Source organism: Rhipicephalus microplus, chromosome 8, assembly GCF_043290135.1.
Source record: "Rhipicephalus microplus isolate Deutch F79 chromosome 8, USDA_Rmic, whole genome shotgun sequence".
Lineage (NCBI taxonomy): Eukaryota > Metazoa > Arthropoda > Arachnida > Ixodida > Ixodidae > Rhipicephalus > Rhipicephalus microplus.
The window spans coordinates 86,492,722-86,509,856 of record NC_134707.1 but is presented as its reverse complement, the minus strand read 5'-3'; positions in this window follow the sequence as shown (position 1 = coordinate 86,509,856).

The following is a 17,135-nucleotide window of genomic DNA, read 5'->3' as shown; positions in this document are numbered from 1 at the left end:
TTAAAATTCTGTCATTATGGTACGTTGGAAGCTTCTTTACATTTAGGCTCCGAAGTTTCACTTTATTTTAGTGTATTGAACGCCCTCAAAAACTCTATGTGCATTATTTTGTAGGAACTGGCAGCGGATGCCCGGACTCCACAGCATGCACCAAAAGCTGTAAGAAACAGGGCTACAGCGTTGGAATCTGTCTAGAGCCTCTTCTTACCGTCTGTGCGTGCTTGTAATACTGAGCTGATCAGACCGTTGAGTTAATAAATGTTTGCTGCGTTGACGACGCACTGCGGTCTTGTTAAATTTTTGTCCTCGTTTTCGTTAAACACTCTAGTAGCTTTACGATTTATCTTTCGTTGTCACCCGCTGACCCTTTCCTTTGTTGATTGGATTTATTGAAGCGAACTACATTACTTGCTCTGGGGCATTTCAACCAGTGCGTTGATTTACACAAGAGGATTTACAGCCGCAGGGTTTCTGTTGATCGATCTCAATCCTTAACTATACGAGAGGCAGCCCAGTTTGTTTTCACTGACTCCTTATCGGTGCTCGTACCGTTGATGACGACTTGCCAGGAAAGTACACGACTTTCACCTGCGTGGTGTGTGGCGGCTTTCCGCATAATGCCGTCGATTTGTGGGGTTCTTCGTTTGGTATTGCATTCTCGGACATGAGCCTTGGACACATACTTACCATTGAAAGAGCTGTTACTCTAGAGGGCTGACTAGGGGACCATGACCTATGATTCTTATCTTGATAGTAGTATTTAACATCTTAATTTTCTTGGCCAGGTGATGGCGAGTCCTTCCGTCTTTAAGGAGACAATGAGTGGGGTTTGTTTTATTTTAGTGTCACTAGATAAAAATTTTAGCTGGGGTATTTGGAAACATTTTGGCACTGTCATTAGTTTTCTTCAAATGAATTTCAGGTAACAGTATCTTGTTGAGAGTCGGAGCTCAGAAAACACTTGGTTTTAGGTACAGTGGCATTAAAGACCGTGTTTTGTACAATAAAACATTGCATACGCTATTTTATGCATAAAACAGACACCTTATGATACGCGCCTTGCAAGATATATTGCGATACTGGTGCACAACAACCAAAAAGTATTCGAGATAGTTACAAAAGTACACGATCCCTGGATACTGCTCACCATACACTGGGGCCCAAAAACGTCAGCGCTTCGAATCTTCTTGTGAAAATCTCTGTATACGAATTCTCAAAACAGCTACAAGCGCACATTCTGAACAATGGAATTCATACAAATGATCCAGTGGCAGCTAAAAAAGCATGAAGGGTATTGTGCGGAGCAGACCTATTTCTACATATTTAGATGATGTGGCTTCGCCCAAAAGAGCCTTGTATCAGAGCACTGCGCATGCCCTACCACTTCAGGTCGAACATTTTGCTCATTTTTATTCGGCTGTGCTGACAAGACTGCACAAATTACACGAGTATCCTGCAGTTTAGGATGTTGCTAACGTAACCCGAAAAAGTTACAAAGGGGGTTGAATTCCTTAAAAATTTTTATAAAAGAGGACCCATTCTTTTAATAATCATTGGCGACGACCGATGGTTTCGCACACTGCTATCGATGTACCACATATAATAGTTTTACCCTGATTTCTTTCATTTTCTTGTGAAAGTTAAGACAATGTATTGTGGCTACTACCGAGAGGGAAGCCTTTTTCGTAACGATTACAATAGACATTTGGTGAAAAAAAAATCTCGTGGAAGTGCTGCTTTGTAAATACTTTAGAAGTTCCCGCGTAAATTCGATATATGTGCAGAGTCATGACGAAGAATACGCTAAGGAACATCAAATATTCCAGCCACAAGGAACAATATCCACCTCCAAACTACGGACTAGTGCCTGACTAAGTAAAGATGTCAAGACAAAGACAGACCAGCAAGGCGATGGTCACTGTGCCTCCTACAACAGTTACTTTCGTTCAGCCCTGGGAGCCGTTGACCTTACGCACACCACCTTGTTCACATACGGAAACCTGGTTGGGAGAATTCGACTGGCTAGCCCTATGAAAATTCTGGGACTACAACGGGAAGTTTCTCTGCGTCTGTTTTTCTCTTGATTTTGCCTTCACGACCTCTTTATGAACACAGAGGCCACTCCGAATACTTAGGATCGATTTTTGCACAGCACCACTAGCTTAGTTCGTATAGATTGCAGCAAGCTTTTTGAGAGGTGTGGACAACTCTAGAACTGGAAGTTAGGGACGTTCACCAATGAAATGGCCCATGCTGACCCAGCTATACTTGGGGAAAAAACGATTTCACACGAATGAATACACTGAAGCACCAACGTGTTCAGGAACCGATAATTACGACGCTTCCTAACACAAATTTTGAAAGTGAGCTCGTGTTGGGGCAGCACCAACTGTGTTGAAAGTGTCTGCTTTCCGCAATATATGAACTACGCCTTTATCACTGTCTTTGTATAGTAGAAGAGCACCAATTGTCTCATTACAAATCTCTTTCAGAAAAAGCGATGTATACAGTAAGCATTCGTTAACTAATTTGGTTTGTTGAATGCGGATGAAACCTATAACAATGAAGACATTTAGCTCAGCACCTTGCAGTTTGGTGGTACGATAAAAGACACAATTCTTGCGCAGTGAGGAAGGCGTGCTTACTGTTAGTTTACTAATCTTCTGCTATATAATACAGAGCTCAAGATCAATCCTTGGTGGACATAACACCTGCATAGGGCTGATGCTCAACCCGCTATACTTGGGGAAAAGATGATTCCACAATTATGCATACACTCAAGCACCACAGTGTTCAGGAAGCTGCGCAGCATTCGACAAATAATTTCGAACACTAGCGTGACTGCTTGGCACAATACTCTGTAGTAGGACTGAAAGGTGGAGGAATGAAAACTTATTCTTCGTTGGGTAGAAAACAAAGTCAATCTGAAAATTAAGGCTTGTGCAGCGATTGCAGAAGCGACAAGGTCCATGTTGTCATACGATATGAGCTGCGTAGACTGCTTTCCGAATAGCAACTCATGCAAGCTGACATTGACATTGTCCGCGTGGTAGTTCGCGATACTCATGACTTGGTCGAACCACGTCTTCATCAGCTCGAGACAACGACATACACTGGTGCATTCTCCTTATATGTGAATAATAGAAAGTTCCTGCGTTAGCGCGGTGGCTAGCGTTCACTCTAGTATAAGGACGAAAAATTATGTGCGGAATCTGGTCAGAATAGTCTAATACAATCAAGCTTGCAACTTTAAACTTCCAGAAGGTCTCCATGCACTGCGGCGCGAGACGCGTCATTCATCGAGCGCAGGTTATGTAGGCTGGCGTTACGGAGGCAAAACGACGCATACCATAACAACATGCACCCTACTGAGTCCAGACAACTCTTTATCATCTTGTTCCTCGAGCGCCTTAATAATGATATTGTCACAAATGGGTGACAGCAGCCAAAGGACAGAAGACTGGGAAGTTACTAATAATAAACGGGAACACGTTTATTTGGCAAGTTTGCGCTAATAAAAGAAACTGTAAACCTCGGCGTCGGGGGCAGCCAACAAGTGCGGGGCGGCCGTCGAAGGTAGGAGAAGAAAATAGACATTGTCGACCATGCGAGGTACGCCCCTTCGATACGTTTGCCTACGCTGGACAGTGGTAATGCCGGATGAATCGCTTCACGTCCCGTATCACAAAAAGGTAAGGCTGTGGGCTGATATGCACCAAAAAGACATGTAAATGCTTGTTGGTGATTTTGGGCGCGGATATGCGCTCTCGTATTTTGTCATCTTATGGCTTAATGCTCGCAATACTATGTAGCAAAACAAAAAAGACAAAAAGAAGCGAGCAATACAGACGAGAGAAAATGAAACAAAAAAATGCCGCCATATCCACGAAGTGAATGATGATGAGTGGGCGAAGCTCTGGAGGTACACCTGGTAAACCATGAATCCTCCGTACATTTTGCCCACTCGATTTTATTGCAACGCTCCCCCTAGCGTACGTCACCGCACTATATCGAACGATGATACGCGCCATATATGGCATCATTCCTATTTTATAACACCTCGCATCTTTCATAATCAACTACACGTACCGCCGTCTAGTTTATAACATCTTGCATCTTTTCGACGGACGGACGGACGGATGGACGGACGGACGGACGGATGGACGGACGGATGGATGGACGGATGGATGGATGGACGGATGGATGGATGGACGGACGAACGGACGGACGGACGGACGGATGGACGGACGGATGGACGGATGGACGGATGGACGGATGGACGGACGGACGGACGGATGGATGGATGGATGGATGGATGGATGGATGGATGGATGGATGGATGGATGGATGGATGGATGGATGGATGGATGGATGGATGGATTGACGGACGGACGGATGGACGGATGGATATGGCTGTACTCTTTAGATCGGGCGGTGGCTAGCGTAATACTTAGAACTGAACGAGAGGTGGCTATATACAGGGGACGCACAGCTCATGCCTTAAGGAGCTTCGCTCCTAAAAAACGAAACAGGACCTAAGAAGGTTGCCCAGCTCCGCCTTCCTTCAAAAATAGTGCAAGTGTCTTTTTTGTGAGTGAAGTTGGGTCATGCGGAAAGAAAGAAACAAGTTTACGTGATAACAAATCATATTTGTGATATCAAGCTCCGTTGATACGCTTACGGTAAATCGGATACCCAGATTATGCTTATTCTTCTATGATTCATTGATATGTGGGATTTAACGTTCCAAAACTACCATATGATTATGAGAGACGCTGTAGGGGAGGGCTCCGGAACTTTCGACCACCTGGTGTTCTTCAACGTGCACCCAAATCTGAGCACACGCGCCTACAACATATCCGCCTACTTCGGAAATGCTGCCCCGCGACCTGCGGGTCAGCAGCCGAGACCCTTAGCCACTAGACCATTACGACGGGGCTGCCTATTCTCCTATGCTCCAGGGCATTTTCCGTTGCTTTGCACGTGTAAGCAACACCTCCAGAAGGCTTGTTGGGGAGGAAAAGAAGCTCTGTATTTTGAAACTCTTTTGTAAAAGGGGTGTTTATTCAAAGGAGTTTCCCGTAGCTGTGTGGTTCTGTGGCGGAGTACTAGACGTTCAAAGCCTATTTTTAAATGCTGCTCAATCCTCCTTGTGGGCAATGAATCACTTTATTTTCTCATTATGTAGAGGGCTTCTCTTACACTCAGAAGGAAGTCATAAGTATGAGTTGTAGCATATAATTATAACACCCTGAAAATTCTCAAAACATACTACGCATGAAAAATGCCACAGACACAAAGTTTCAAACGTGATAAAAAACCATGATAAAAAAAGCAGTTCATGTCGTGAACTACCATATCACAAGTATGTATGTGTACAGCCATGATGCAAAAAGAAGCTAAAAAATTGTGCCAATGTCACGGTGCTGTGAATAACTTTCATGTAGGCAAATATTTACGTATTCAAATCAGTCGCTGTGGTGGTTTCATATCAGCTTTCACTGAAAAAGCAATAAATAAAATAAAAACTCTAAAGTGGAAGGACAATATTCTATCTAAAAACTGGAGCTATTACCAAGGCTTAGTACATACTAAGTTTCATTCCACTACCTCAATGTTTTGTATATACTAGTATATGAGCTTCTCAGACGATAAAGCGTTCTGACCGGTACAGATATTTTTTCTGTTGATATAGTATCACTACAACCACAAGAACACGAAAATTATGTATGTTTAACTCGCCGTCAGTATACGAAAAAAATCACACCAAGGCACGTATATTGGACACCCAGTTCGATTGGTTGTAAATTTAAAGATGGTGAGTTTACGGTGACGTTTCGATCAAGCCTTACCTTTAAATTGCTTCTATTATTTTTTACCCTGTTATACCTTGTAATCGTTCCTAAACTAGCACCTTGACACCAATCAATATATTTACGATGTTCAAAACTGCCAAAAGCAAGCATTCCTGCTTGTGACACAGAGCTACTCGTATCCCTTGAATGGTCATTGCTAACTATTCAACACTTTTAACATCCTACATAATTAAAGATTGCCTAATTCCGCTTCGCAGCTCCAAAATTAGTTTCACAAATGTCTGAAAGGACAAGTCCATTGAACCTCGATTCATGGTCGTAAACTTCAAGCTCCCTCACGCAGAATTGATATGGTGCAAAAACGAATACAAATGCATTACGTGTCATTTCGCTATTTGAAGGAACATGCATATTAACTAACAGCTATTTGTGACAATTTCGCAACTGCACAGCGAGCTCTGACAAACACTGGGCCTTGCTGTCCTGTATTTAGGACACAATGATTGTCTATTTCTCGGGGCGGGTGGTATTTTTAGCGAAAACTCACTTTTCAAGTAATAAGTTAATAATATGTTAGAAACATATGACATAAAATTATGACAGCTACCGATATAACAGGTAATGCATAAGACAAAACCAAATATGCGATCGTGGCTGGTGTCGTCAGTCAGTCAGTCAGTCAGTCAGTCAGTCAGTCAGTCAGTCAGTCAGTCAGTCAGTCAGTCAGTCAGTCAGTCAGTCAGTCAGTCAGTCAAAGAACTTTATTTGGTCCTGAGAAGACGAGAATGCCCCCGTCAGAGCGTACCACCTGGGGGCCCCGCCCACGATAGCACCGGGAGGTTAAAGCTCTCGGCGACTTTGCGGGCTCTCTGGACAGCCCTTAGCTGCTGGTCCTTTGCGGAGCTGATGATAAGCTGGAGCCAGTCTTCCTCAGTGTAGCGAGACCCTGAGCCCCCGTGCAAATCATGACACTGCCACAGCAAGTTCTGGAGGGTGTACCTCGGATGACTACAGCGCGGACAGCGTGGGTCTAATCCGTCTACGAATTTTGACCAAATAAACAGACATGGATACGTGTTTGCTTGTAACAATCGCAGGGTGATTGCCTGTGGTCTGTTTAGATGCGGGTGTGGAAGCGGAAACTTCCAACGCCCTAGCTGATAGTGCTTATAGACCTCGTTAAAAGTAAGAAGAGGGTCCCTCTGCCACTGCCCTCCCTCAGCCTCCGAGTGCCCACTTCCGGCGCGGTGTGTGAGACTTCGCGCCTGGGAGTGTGCATGTTCGTTGGCGTTTGGGATGGTTTCGTGAGCATCACTGCCCACATGACCAGGGAACCAAATTATATGCTTTTTGCCTGTCCAAGATGCAGCAGAGAGAACGCGCGCCTTCTTTGCACACCGAGCCTTTCATAATGGTGGCGGCTCGCGAGTCCGTGTATTTAGTAGAACGGTTTGTTGTGGCTATGGCGATGGCCATTGCCACCTGTTCGGCTTTGTCAGCATCCGAATTTTTGAGCGTAAGTGATGTCAGCAGCTCTCCCCGTAACGAAGTAGCTGCTGAAAAAAAGTGATTGGAAGCTGTGTATTGCGCTGCGTCAACGAAGGTGACATTGTCCTCAATCGTGGTCGCTGTTTGAAGAAGGGCTCAGACCCTTGCGTTGCCTCTGCCGCAGTTGTATTGGGGGTGCATGTTTCTAGTTACCTGAGATACTGTATACATTTCCCTGACTTTGATAGAGAGCGCGCACTCCCTCTGTCTGGCAATGGGAGACCGTATACCAACATGCGCTAGTTACTGTCTGCCAGCCTCCGTGGAAGCCAGTCTTGCAACTTGGGCGACCTGTTGTGCCTCTACTATTTCGCTGTAGGTGTTGTGGACACCCAGCGCCAATAGATGTTCTGTACTGGTGCTCTGTGGGAGATCCACTACCTTTTTTATGTTCTTGCGAAATATTGATTCTAATCGGGCTTCATCTCTCCTGCTCCACTTGTGGGCCAGGGCGATGTAGTTGATGTGGCTCATTAGGAAGGCGTGAAAGAGTCTACGAAGGTTCTCCTCGGATAACCCCCTTCGTTTGTTGGCCACCCTCGGGATTAATTTTGTCATGGAATTGGCTTTGGCTGCGATGCTTTTCTAACGTGTAGGCGTTACTGCCATCCTCCTCTAGGAACATACCGAGGATTCTAACTTTCTTCACGATCGGAATAATAGAGCCGTTTGTTGTGGTGATCAGGATATCGGGGAAACTTCCTTTCTTTGCACCGATTGTTGGCCGGTAAAGGAGCAGTTCCGATTTATTAGCCGACAAGCAGAGTCCTGCCTTGTGAAGAAAATCTTCGACAACCCTGATCGCTGTTTGTAATCGCTCTTTAATTTGCCCATCACTGCCTCCCTCGCACCAGACGGTGATGTTGTCAGCCTAGAATGCGTGACCAAGTCTTTAAATCTTGGCCAGACTGTGGGAAAGTGCTCTTTGCGATAAGTTGAATAGAAATGGAGATAGCACTGTTCCTTGTGGAGTGCCTCTGGGTCCAAGATCAAACGTCTTCGAGCCGAGAGATCCTAGGCGAATGGTAGCTTTTCTGTTCTTAAGAAATGAGCTGATGTAGTTGTAAAAATGTTCTCCTAGACCCGCTTCTTTAATGGAATGAAGTATGTGAGAGTGCTTGACCTTGTCGAAGGCCTTTTCCAGGTCAAGTGCCAGAACAGCCCTGGTGTCTCTGGAGACCCTGCCAATGATCTTGTGTTTTAAAAGCAACATTACATCCAGCGTTGACATGGATGGCCTGAATCCAATTAGAATAAATGGGAAGAGATTCCTTTCCTCAGCAAATTTATTGGCCCGCTTGAAGATAACGTGCTCGGCGACCTTCCCTACACATGAAGTGAGAGATATCGGCCGGAGCTAGACAAGCTCCAGGGGTTTCCCCGGCTTCGGAATGAGGACGACGGTCACGTCGCGCCACTCTATTGGAACCTCGCCCTATTGGAATCTACTCGGAGATTGTTTATCTCCCAGTAGATGTTTGAGGAGGTTCCACTTCGCACCACTCCTCATTTGCCCGTCAACGGCATTGCATACTTCGTCCCATTGCTGTCGAGCTAGCGTCTTACTATGCTCATCTATCTGCCTGATAGGTTCAGCAATTCTTTTGCGTAGGCGTCGGTTCAGTTTCTGCGTTTTCTTTTGAGCCTGCACCGCGTTTTTAGCCTCCAAAAGGTGGGCTAATTGACTGTCTATGCTCTCTATCACTCTTTCTGTCTTCACTTCCTTTGTAGAAGCAGCAACGTCTTCTTTGAGGTGAGCGATTAATTCGTTTAACGATTTGTATTTATTCTCGTCTTGCTTTATGATAGCTCTAAAAAGGTCCCAATCTGTGGTGTGAAATTTTCTGAGCGGTGGTGACGAGATTCTTATCGCGAGGCTGGTAATGTAGTGATCACTACTAAGATTCTCTTGTAAGTTAGTCCATATGGGTTCCTCTGCATTCCTAAGCATGGTCAAATCTGGTGTGGTATCCCTGCTGACCGAATTGCCTATTCTGGTGGGGTATCGTGGATCGGTGACCAATTTGAGACCACGAGCTATGATCTGTGCTGCGAGGGCTTTGCCTTTTGCGGTATCCTTGATATAGCCCCAATCTTGATGATGTGCGTTGAAGTCCCCTGCTATGATGAGCGTTCGATCACCTGCAATTTTACACGCTTTGTGGGAAAGAGCATGAAACGTCTTTTTTCTGTCGGCTGGTAAGCTGTAAACGTTTAAAATAAAAACCGATTGCTTAAGTTTAGCGTTCGGGATGAGCTCAATCATGATGTGTTCAATTTTTAAGTCCAGCCTAACGTCATGACGTAAATAGGCGAGATGCTTGGAGACGAGTGTCGCACCCCTCTTGCCTTCCTTGAAATACGCTTCTGCACGATAGTGACGAAGAGCGATGACATCGATGAGCGTTTCCTAAAGGAGGATTACTGATGGCCTTTTGGTAGCAAAGCTAAGAAAGTGTTACAGTACTGCCTTTCTTTTGTGGAAGCTGACGCAATTCCATTGCCAGATTACTAGATTGCTTGCATTATCCATTTTACTGACTCAAAGGGGGTGTACCAAGCAGTGCGTGCTGCCTGTATGATTCTAAAATTTGAAGCCTCGTGGTGTGCACGGTCAGTTGGAGCCTGATAGGAGCAATTTCAGCAATAACGTCATTTCTTAGCTTTTCAAACAGTGTTTCGATGCTTGAGACATTAAGCACCTCCTCGTCCATGGGCTCATGGCCTGCCCTGCGTTTCGCGCCTCTGTTGACGGACGCTGTGGCTGCGGTAGCTTGATCGCTAGACGGGCGCTCTCGCTGCTGCATTTCTTGCAAGATTGACTTAATATCAGCTAATTCCTGTCGAAGAGACGCATTCTCGCGCTCTAGTGATTGTATTTTGTCTCGCGTTTGCTTTAACAGTTGCCCTGGTTGCGCGGGGGCATGGGCCTCACCTGTTCCGGCTACCTTGTCCGCCCAGGTAGGTTGCGAGTTGAAGCCACCCCGGGAACTCCGAGAGCGTTCCGTGGCGGCGTTCCTTGGATCAGCCGCAGCTGGTGTCTTGGTAGGAGCGGCGATTTCCCGGTCTCCGGCGTTGCTCGTAGCGTTCTTCGTCTTGTGACCACCTTTCCTTCTTTTTCTACGTCGCCTTCTTACAACGTAGGGAACTTGGTATCTGTTTTTGCAGGTACGGTCACCGGTGAGATGAGCGTCTCTGCATAGCGCGCACTTCGGTTGCACACATTCGTGTCTGTTTGCGATGATCGAAGTCCCGCACTTTTCACACACTTTTTCAGTCGGTCTAGGGCAGACATCGTGCCTGTGGCCGATTCAGCCGCAGTTACGGCAAGTGTCAATTTGCCTCTTGTACAGTGTACAGCGTAGCATGTTGGGGCCGCAGTGAACATAGTTGGGCACTTTCATGCCGTTGAAGAGTACAATGACGGTAGGAGTCTCTTTATGCGCCGGACTCGGAGCATCATCGGGTTTCTGGGTGTGACAAAAAGGCTTTGCAGCACAGGTTCGGACAGATCAGTGTCGATGCCTCTGACCACACCTCTACAGGTATTTCCCGGAGGTGCAATGTAAGCCGAGATAGAGTGCTTTTTATCTGCCTAGAATATTTGCTGCACTTTGCAGTATGCATTCGCATTCGATTCGGAGGGTGCGCTTATAGCGAAGATATTCTGCATGGCGTTCGCGCAAAAGATATCCTCTTCGGCTGCCACTGGGGGCAGCCTGGAAGCCATTATAATGGCTTGCGTGACCTTTAACTGACTGCATGTTCGCACGTCCTGCCCTCCCTCCGGGCGGACGACCACTCGAAAGTGCGATGTGGGCAGGCGCGGTAGCCTGGAGGCTGCGGCAACCTTTCTCAGCTGGCTGGCTTTAGCGGCGCCAACGTGGGCTCCAGTTTGCCTAGCCTAGTGCTGCGTCTCGTGCTTGAAGTGGGTTTTATCCGCATTCCGCTTTCTGTGGGCGGTCATCCAGCCGTTGGCCTCGGTTTCCTCTTTGGAGGTTTGCTCTCCTTCTACCATAGCCTCATGAGGCATGGCCTCCTTGGGGGTTGGCCGAACAAGCGGCCGCGCGTTCCGCCTTTCCGCGCTGTGGCACCCGATGCCGTGTATAAGCACAAATAGGCCTAACACTTGGTGTCGGAGAAAGGACCCACAAAAGAGGTTCCAGTGGACCTACCGTGATTGATGGGGTATCCAGGTGTTCCTTGAAACTTAACGAAGTTGCTACAGTACAAATCTCGGAAGGAAAGCATATCAGACTCATTTGAACAACGTCAGTTGGCGGAGCCGATGCAGACGCGTCCGCAAGCCACTCAACCACCTAGCGTCCCGGCTGGTGTCGTCTTTTTCACAATATGACGTCTTGCTTTCTTTCCGCTTTGCAGAGAACTGGGAAAAATGTTGACAAATAGCTATTTCCTGTGTTTCAGCCTATGTATTATTCAGATAGCGTAGAGAGCTCGTTTCGGTGAAATTCCGCCTTCAGCATCGGCGTCCGTCGTCGTGAATGAAAAATTGTAAATTCATGCGACATTAGAAATTGAGAACAATGGAAAGAGAATAAACGATCAATCATCCTGGGTTCGAGTGGGGACCGAACCCGGGTCCTTTCCCTGGCAAGCGGATGTTTTAGCACACGGGTGCGCAACTGCTTGAGAATACAATGAAAAGAACTTCTATTGATTACACAAATTGCGAAAAGCAGTTTCATGATTTACATTCACAGGCGTTCTATATACATACTTCACAAAAATACATGAAATATTGCAGTATATATGCCTCGTACAAGCACTCATTGCCAGCCTTCGTCGAAACATGTGATAATCCAATGCTATCGCGATTTTAAACCCCTCACCCACTACAAAAACACACACATGCTACTGCACATATTTTGTTAGGACCACATATAGACTTACCGCTTAGTGCGTAGCACTGCTTAGTAAATAGGAAGCTTGAAAATGTTTCATGCGCTAAGTGTTCAATGTACGTGCTAGGAACAGGTTATCCTTGTCCCGTTCCACTCCTAAAGGCAAAGATTCATGGCGCAAAGATTTATAGAATTCCTGAGAACCCTCTTTTCATTTCTTAGCAAGTTCTGTCAGAATTGGCAACAAACTTTCTTCGTGCCCTTTTAAGGCACCAGGATCGAAAAGCTTAACTGTTCAACGGCTAAAAAATCGGTCCCTGTCGTAGGAACCAAAAACTATCATCCTCTTAAGTGGGTGGGTGCCAAAAAAAACAAGGTGTAGAACGCGAGGCGACGGGTAGGTGCCACCACCGTGTCGTCTTAGGAAAGCGTTGGAAACACTGGCTTTTTTGTGCAAGCATTGCATGGTCAGTGCAGCGTGATAAAGACTACGGTCCTTAGATTTTCTTATGTATGCCTTCACTAGTAAAAAAATACACATACAGAATATTGAAGCGTTGTTATGGTGCCTCAGATATGCGCGATAATTGCTTTCTAATTGACAATCGCCCAAGTATGAACGCTGAACCTTGAGCAACGTTGGTGGGCGCTGCGGATTGGGTCAGCCATTTGGGAAATGTGCTTGTGCCGTTTAATGTGCCTGGTACCGTTAAGCGCTGACAAACAGAAAAATGAGCATACATACCAACAGACAGTTAGACAGACAGACAGACAAACCAAATATTTTCCGTTGAAGGTGCAATAGAAAGACTAATGTCGTTAACATTGCTTGAACTCTACCACTCACCCCTGTTCCATCATTAATGTAGGCAACAACGAACCCATGACGAAAGGTTGCGACGTGACGGCGGAAAGCCGGAGATACCGAGCACGTACAACGACAGAATGGGAAGTAACAGGGAAGGTTACGGTTGCTGCAATAATACCCCTTAGAGACGAAATAGCTACGTGAACGACTACGTGACCGAAGATCTGTGAGTTTTGCAAGCGCTCGTTTTCAGAGCGATTTTCTGTCTCTGGAGTATAGTAGAGCTCGTCGCGCCTATGTTTGTCTGCGTTTCAACCCGCACCACTCTGCGCTGAAAATCAACGCTGAAACGAGCGAACAAACCATATTTTAAGTCTGGCAACGTCCTCGAAGCAAGCTTGAAACAACCCGTATCAGCCAGAAGAGGCCGAGAATCAACCTATAGAGGAAACCGGAATAGTCTTCCGAATCTGCAGTTTCGCTGTATTACACTCTAAAAAGTTTTATGGAGTCACTGCGCAGAAATGGCTCTTTGTTCCTCCTAAGGACGAAATGCGGCTACATTCCTCTTTGTGGAGTAGAGCGCCTGCTTTTGAAGTAACTGCAGGAATGTTTGCCCCGTGTGCAAACGACCCATTGGTGCCTACACAAACCTGTTGCCTTTCAGACGGCGCCGTAGCTTGGTGTGGTGTAGTGATTAGTGTACGCGCATGCTGACTGATTGCTCATGAGTTCGAAACCCGTGTGTTTGCTGTGAATTTTGCGAAACTTATTTCTGAATGTGACGTTTGCGCATCCATTGAACATTAATTAAAATGCCAGCACGCACTTTGAAAGGCTGGTTAACAGCACCAAAACCTGATTTTTCTTTTGCTAGTTGTTTCTACTCTGAGCAACCGCAAGACCGGACTACTCTATCACAGTTACTGCCAAAATGGTGCAATAGGTGTGGCAAGTTGGTTACTTCTCTAAAGGAGCACCCGCGATACCCATTTTCCTCCTTTATTTCTCATAATGTAAGGCAAAGGTGAATTAGTGCAACGTTCCCAATTTTGCGCGTGTGTGTCCTTTGCATAAATCGGAAAATTTTACGGAGCCCACTCAGACTCACTCATGCATTATATTTTGCACATTTAAGGCATTCGAACTAACACGAACAGAAAATTTCTTTGGCCTTAACTCACTCAGACACGCACTCACTAAAAATGTTTCCATAAAGAGTAACTCAAGATTATTTCTAAATATTACTCACCAGCGCTCATTCAGAATAACACACACAGCTCGTTCTTAGTCTGACCGAATATAGCCAGTTCACTCAAAAGTGAGTTCACCAACTTATAACTAGAACAACCGACCACAAGGGTATAAAAACCACTCCTTCGCCTGTGAACAGAGTATCGGTGGCCGATAGCTGTTTCCGCCACTTTTTGTGCACACGTATATGTAGCCTGAGCTAAGAATTTTCATGCGCAAGCTGGACCTATAAAGATTGTTTTCTTTACTATTGTTACTCTAGCTTTTTCACCGTCGCTATCACGTCACATCAGGTGCCCCACCGCGGTGGTCTATTGGCTAAGGTACTCCGCTGCAGACTCGCAGGCCTGGCGATCGAATCCCAGAAGCAGCGACTGAATTTTCGATGAAGGCGAAATTGGTGTAGGCCCGTGTGCTGATATTTGGGGGCAAATGAAAGAAGCCCAGGTGGTTCAAATTTCGGGAGTCATTCACTACGGCGTTTTTTATAATGATATGGTGGTTTTGGGACGTTAAAGTCCACATATTTTTATCAAGAAACAAAAAGTGAAGGAAAAGAACAAATTGACAAATTTAGAGTGATAGCATGTGGTCAAATATATGAACTTGAAATGTTTTCTGAGAACATCTCGTTCAACCACCTAATTAAGATGTATAACCGTGAATGTCGCCTTTATAAATCTGTGAATCATGGTGTGAAGATGAAAAATGAGAATACGGGTTATTTTGCAGTCTGGAGGCAAGAGGATTACGCAGTAGATACCTCAGCTGCTTAGTTAGAGATGTTTCTGCAAATAATAACGTATTTAGCACTCTGCATGTTGCATCATGTGAATCGTTGGCCAGGATGATTTACTACTGCGATGCCTTTCAGCTTCAACTTTTGATAGCGTGCTTGGAAGGACTTTCGAATGCACATATTGAAGTTATAATTTCGAGGGGTGAAATAAACATTCGGTGACAAACCACTCAATAACCCCTTTATTAATAATGAAACCAGTTGTAAGGGTGCTTTCAACAGTCAGTTCGCGATTTCGTAGAGAGTGCATTTAGGGACATGACCACGCTTCTCATTATTGGTATTGCATCGTTATAAAAAAGAAACATGAATGTTGAAGGTGAAAAAATGAATGGATTGCGTTGAACAAAACTGCATTCGCTCACGCACGCGGAACACGTTTTTTGTCATTCAGTGATGAATTCTCCTGAATGTTAGAAACGTGTACAGATAGATGTTCGGTAGAGGCACAAGACAGGTTCCGAGGCTATACTTCTCACTCTTGCAGATTTTGTGCCAGGCACTGCTTTCCGAGCAGCCGCTGCCAGTCCCTGTAAAAGAATGAGCCTTTGAGTCATTCAATATAGGATACGGAAACGAAACTTCGGAGCACAAATATGTAACCACGTCAAACGTAAAATAGTGCAGCCTATATAGAGACTACACTGATAATATCTATTGGAAGAGCCTTAAAAAATGAAAGCTGCGATTCTCAAGTAGGCGAGCTTATGACTACAAGCTGTAAGAAAAATACTTCAAAGCTGGGAGAATGTTTGTTAATGTAGTTGCAAGACACCAATAAGTTGCGATATTTCTTAAGCGACAAACAAGTAATACTGCTTACAATTAGCATAACACTGAGTAACGTGTAAATATTGCCTCAAATATAAAGTGTGGAGCAAATGCTGTTGAAAACTCAGAAGTACCGTAATTTCTATTTGGCTTGCTTTTATCGGAACAGCAGTCAGTAAAGCAGCTGTAAATTTGCAGTGCACACCTCAAGCAGAAAACACGCAAGACAACAGCATACACAGGATGAGATCGGAGTAGAAGCTGTCACAGCTCGGCACTTAGAACGTGCTTTTCTATGAGAAAGAAAGACTCACGAATTGAGCGCTCACGTATATTACAAGTGCGAACAACTGTCACAATTCCTACTTCTTCATGTGTGAACAGTGCCCTTTTTTGTAAACCAGGCCACAACAGCCAGAGCTGTGACATTCGTCCACTCCCTAATCACAAGTCTGATGAACGCGGGGCACAGGAGAAACCACAATCAGTTGAGGCGAAAATCTATAGAGCGCGGCCAACGCAAGCCCGTCGGGCCATCTCGCTACTGATAAAGAAAATGCGCTATGGTTCTGACGCTCCGAGTACCCATACGGTGTGTGCAGTATATGAGTAGCTTGCCGTTATCGTCCTTGACAACGTTGGCTCTGTGACATTGTGGTTAGCACCGCTAGCATCGAACCAAGATGTCGCTGGTTTATCGCCACATTACACAATCTTCCCTTCTCGTTTTTTTTTCGAAACCTGTTACTATATATTTTGCAACGTCATATCCATGACGCAAATACGTTAGTGGAACCGTGGCGGACCCCTGCATAGAAAGATTTGCTGTAAAAATTACGTTCTGCAGGCGTACTGTCGGTTCAACGCCAATTGTGGAAGCAGTGCTGGCTGTCGTACTTTGTGACCAGGCAAGTAACATAGCAAAACTACTCCTATGAACATACACCGATTTGACGCTAATGATGCTTCAGTGCTGTCTCCGCCTTTAATAGCAGTCTAATACAGACTACGTTTTTATTCTTATGATTTAGCAAGCAATTATCACGCATTGCTTTTCACTGGCGAAAAAAGTTCTGGAAAGTTTCATGGGATTTTATTTAGATAAACCCACAACGTGCACAGAACTGCTACACCAACAAAAACACGTGAAACCACCTCGTACCACTTGACTCAAAGCACCTCCCCCGCAAAAAAAGTGCAGCATCGACATTCACTCGCCAGTATCTTTGCGTAAAACTTATTTCCACAAGGCATGTAATCTACCAAATTTCTTG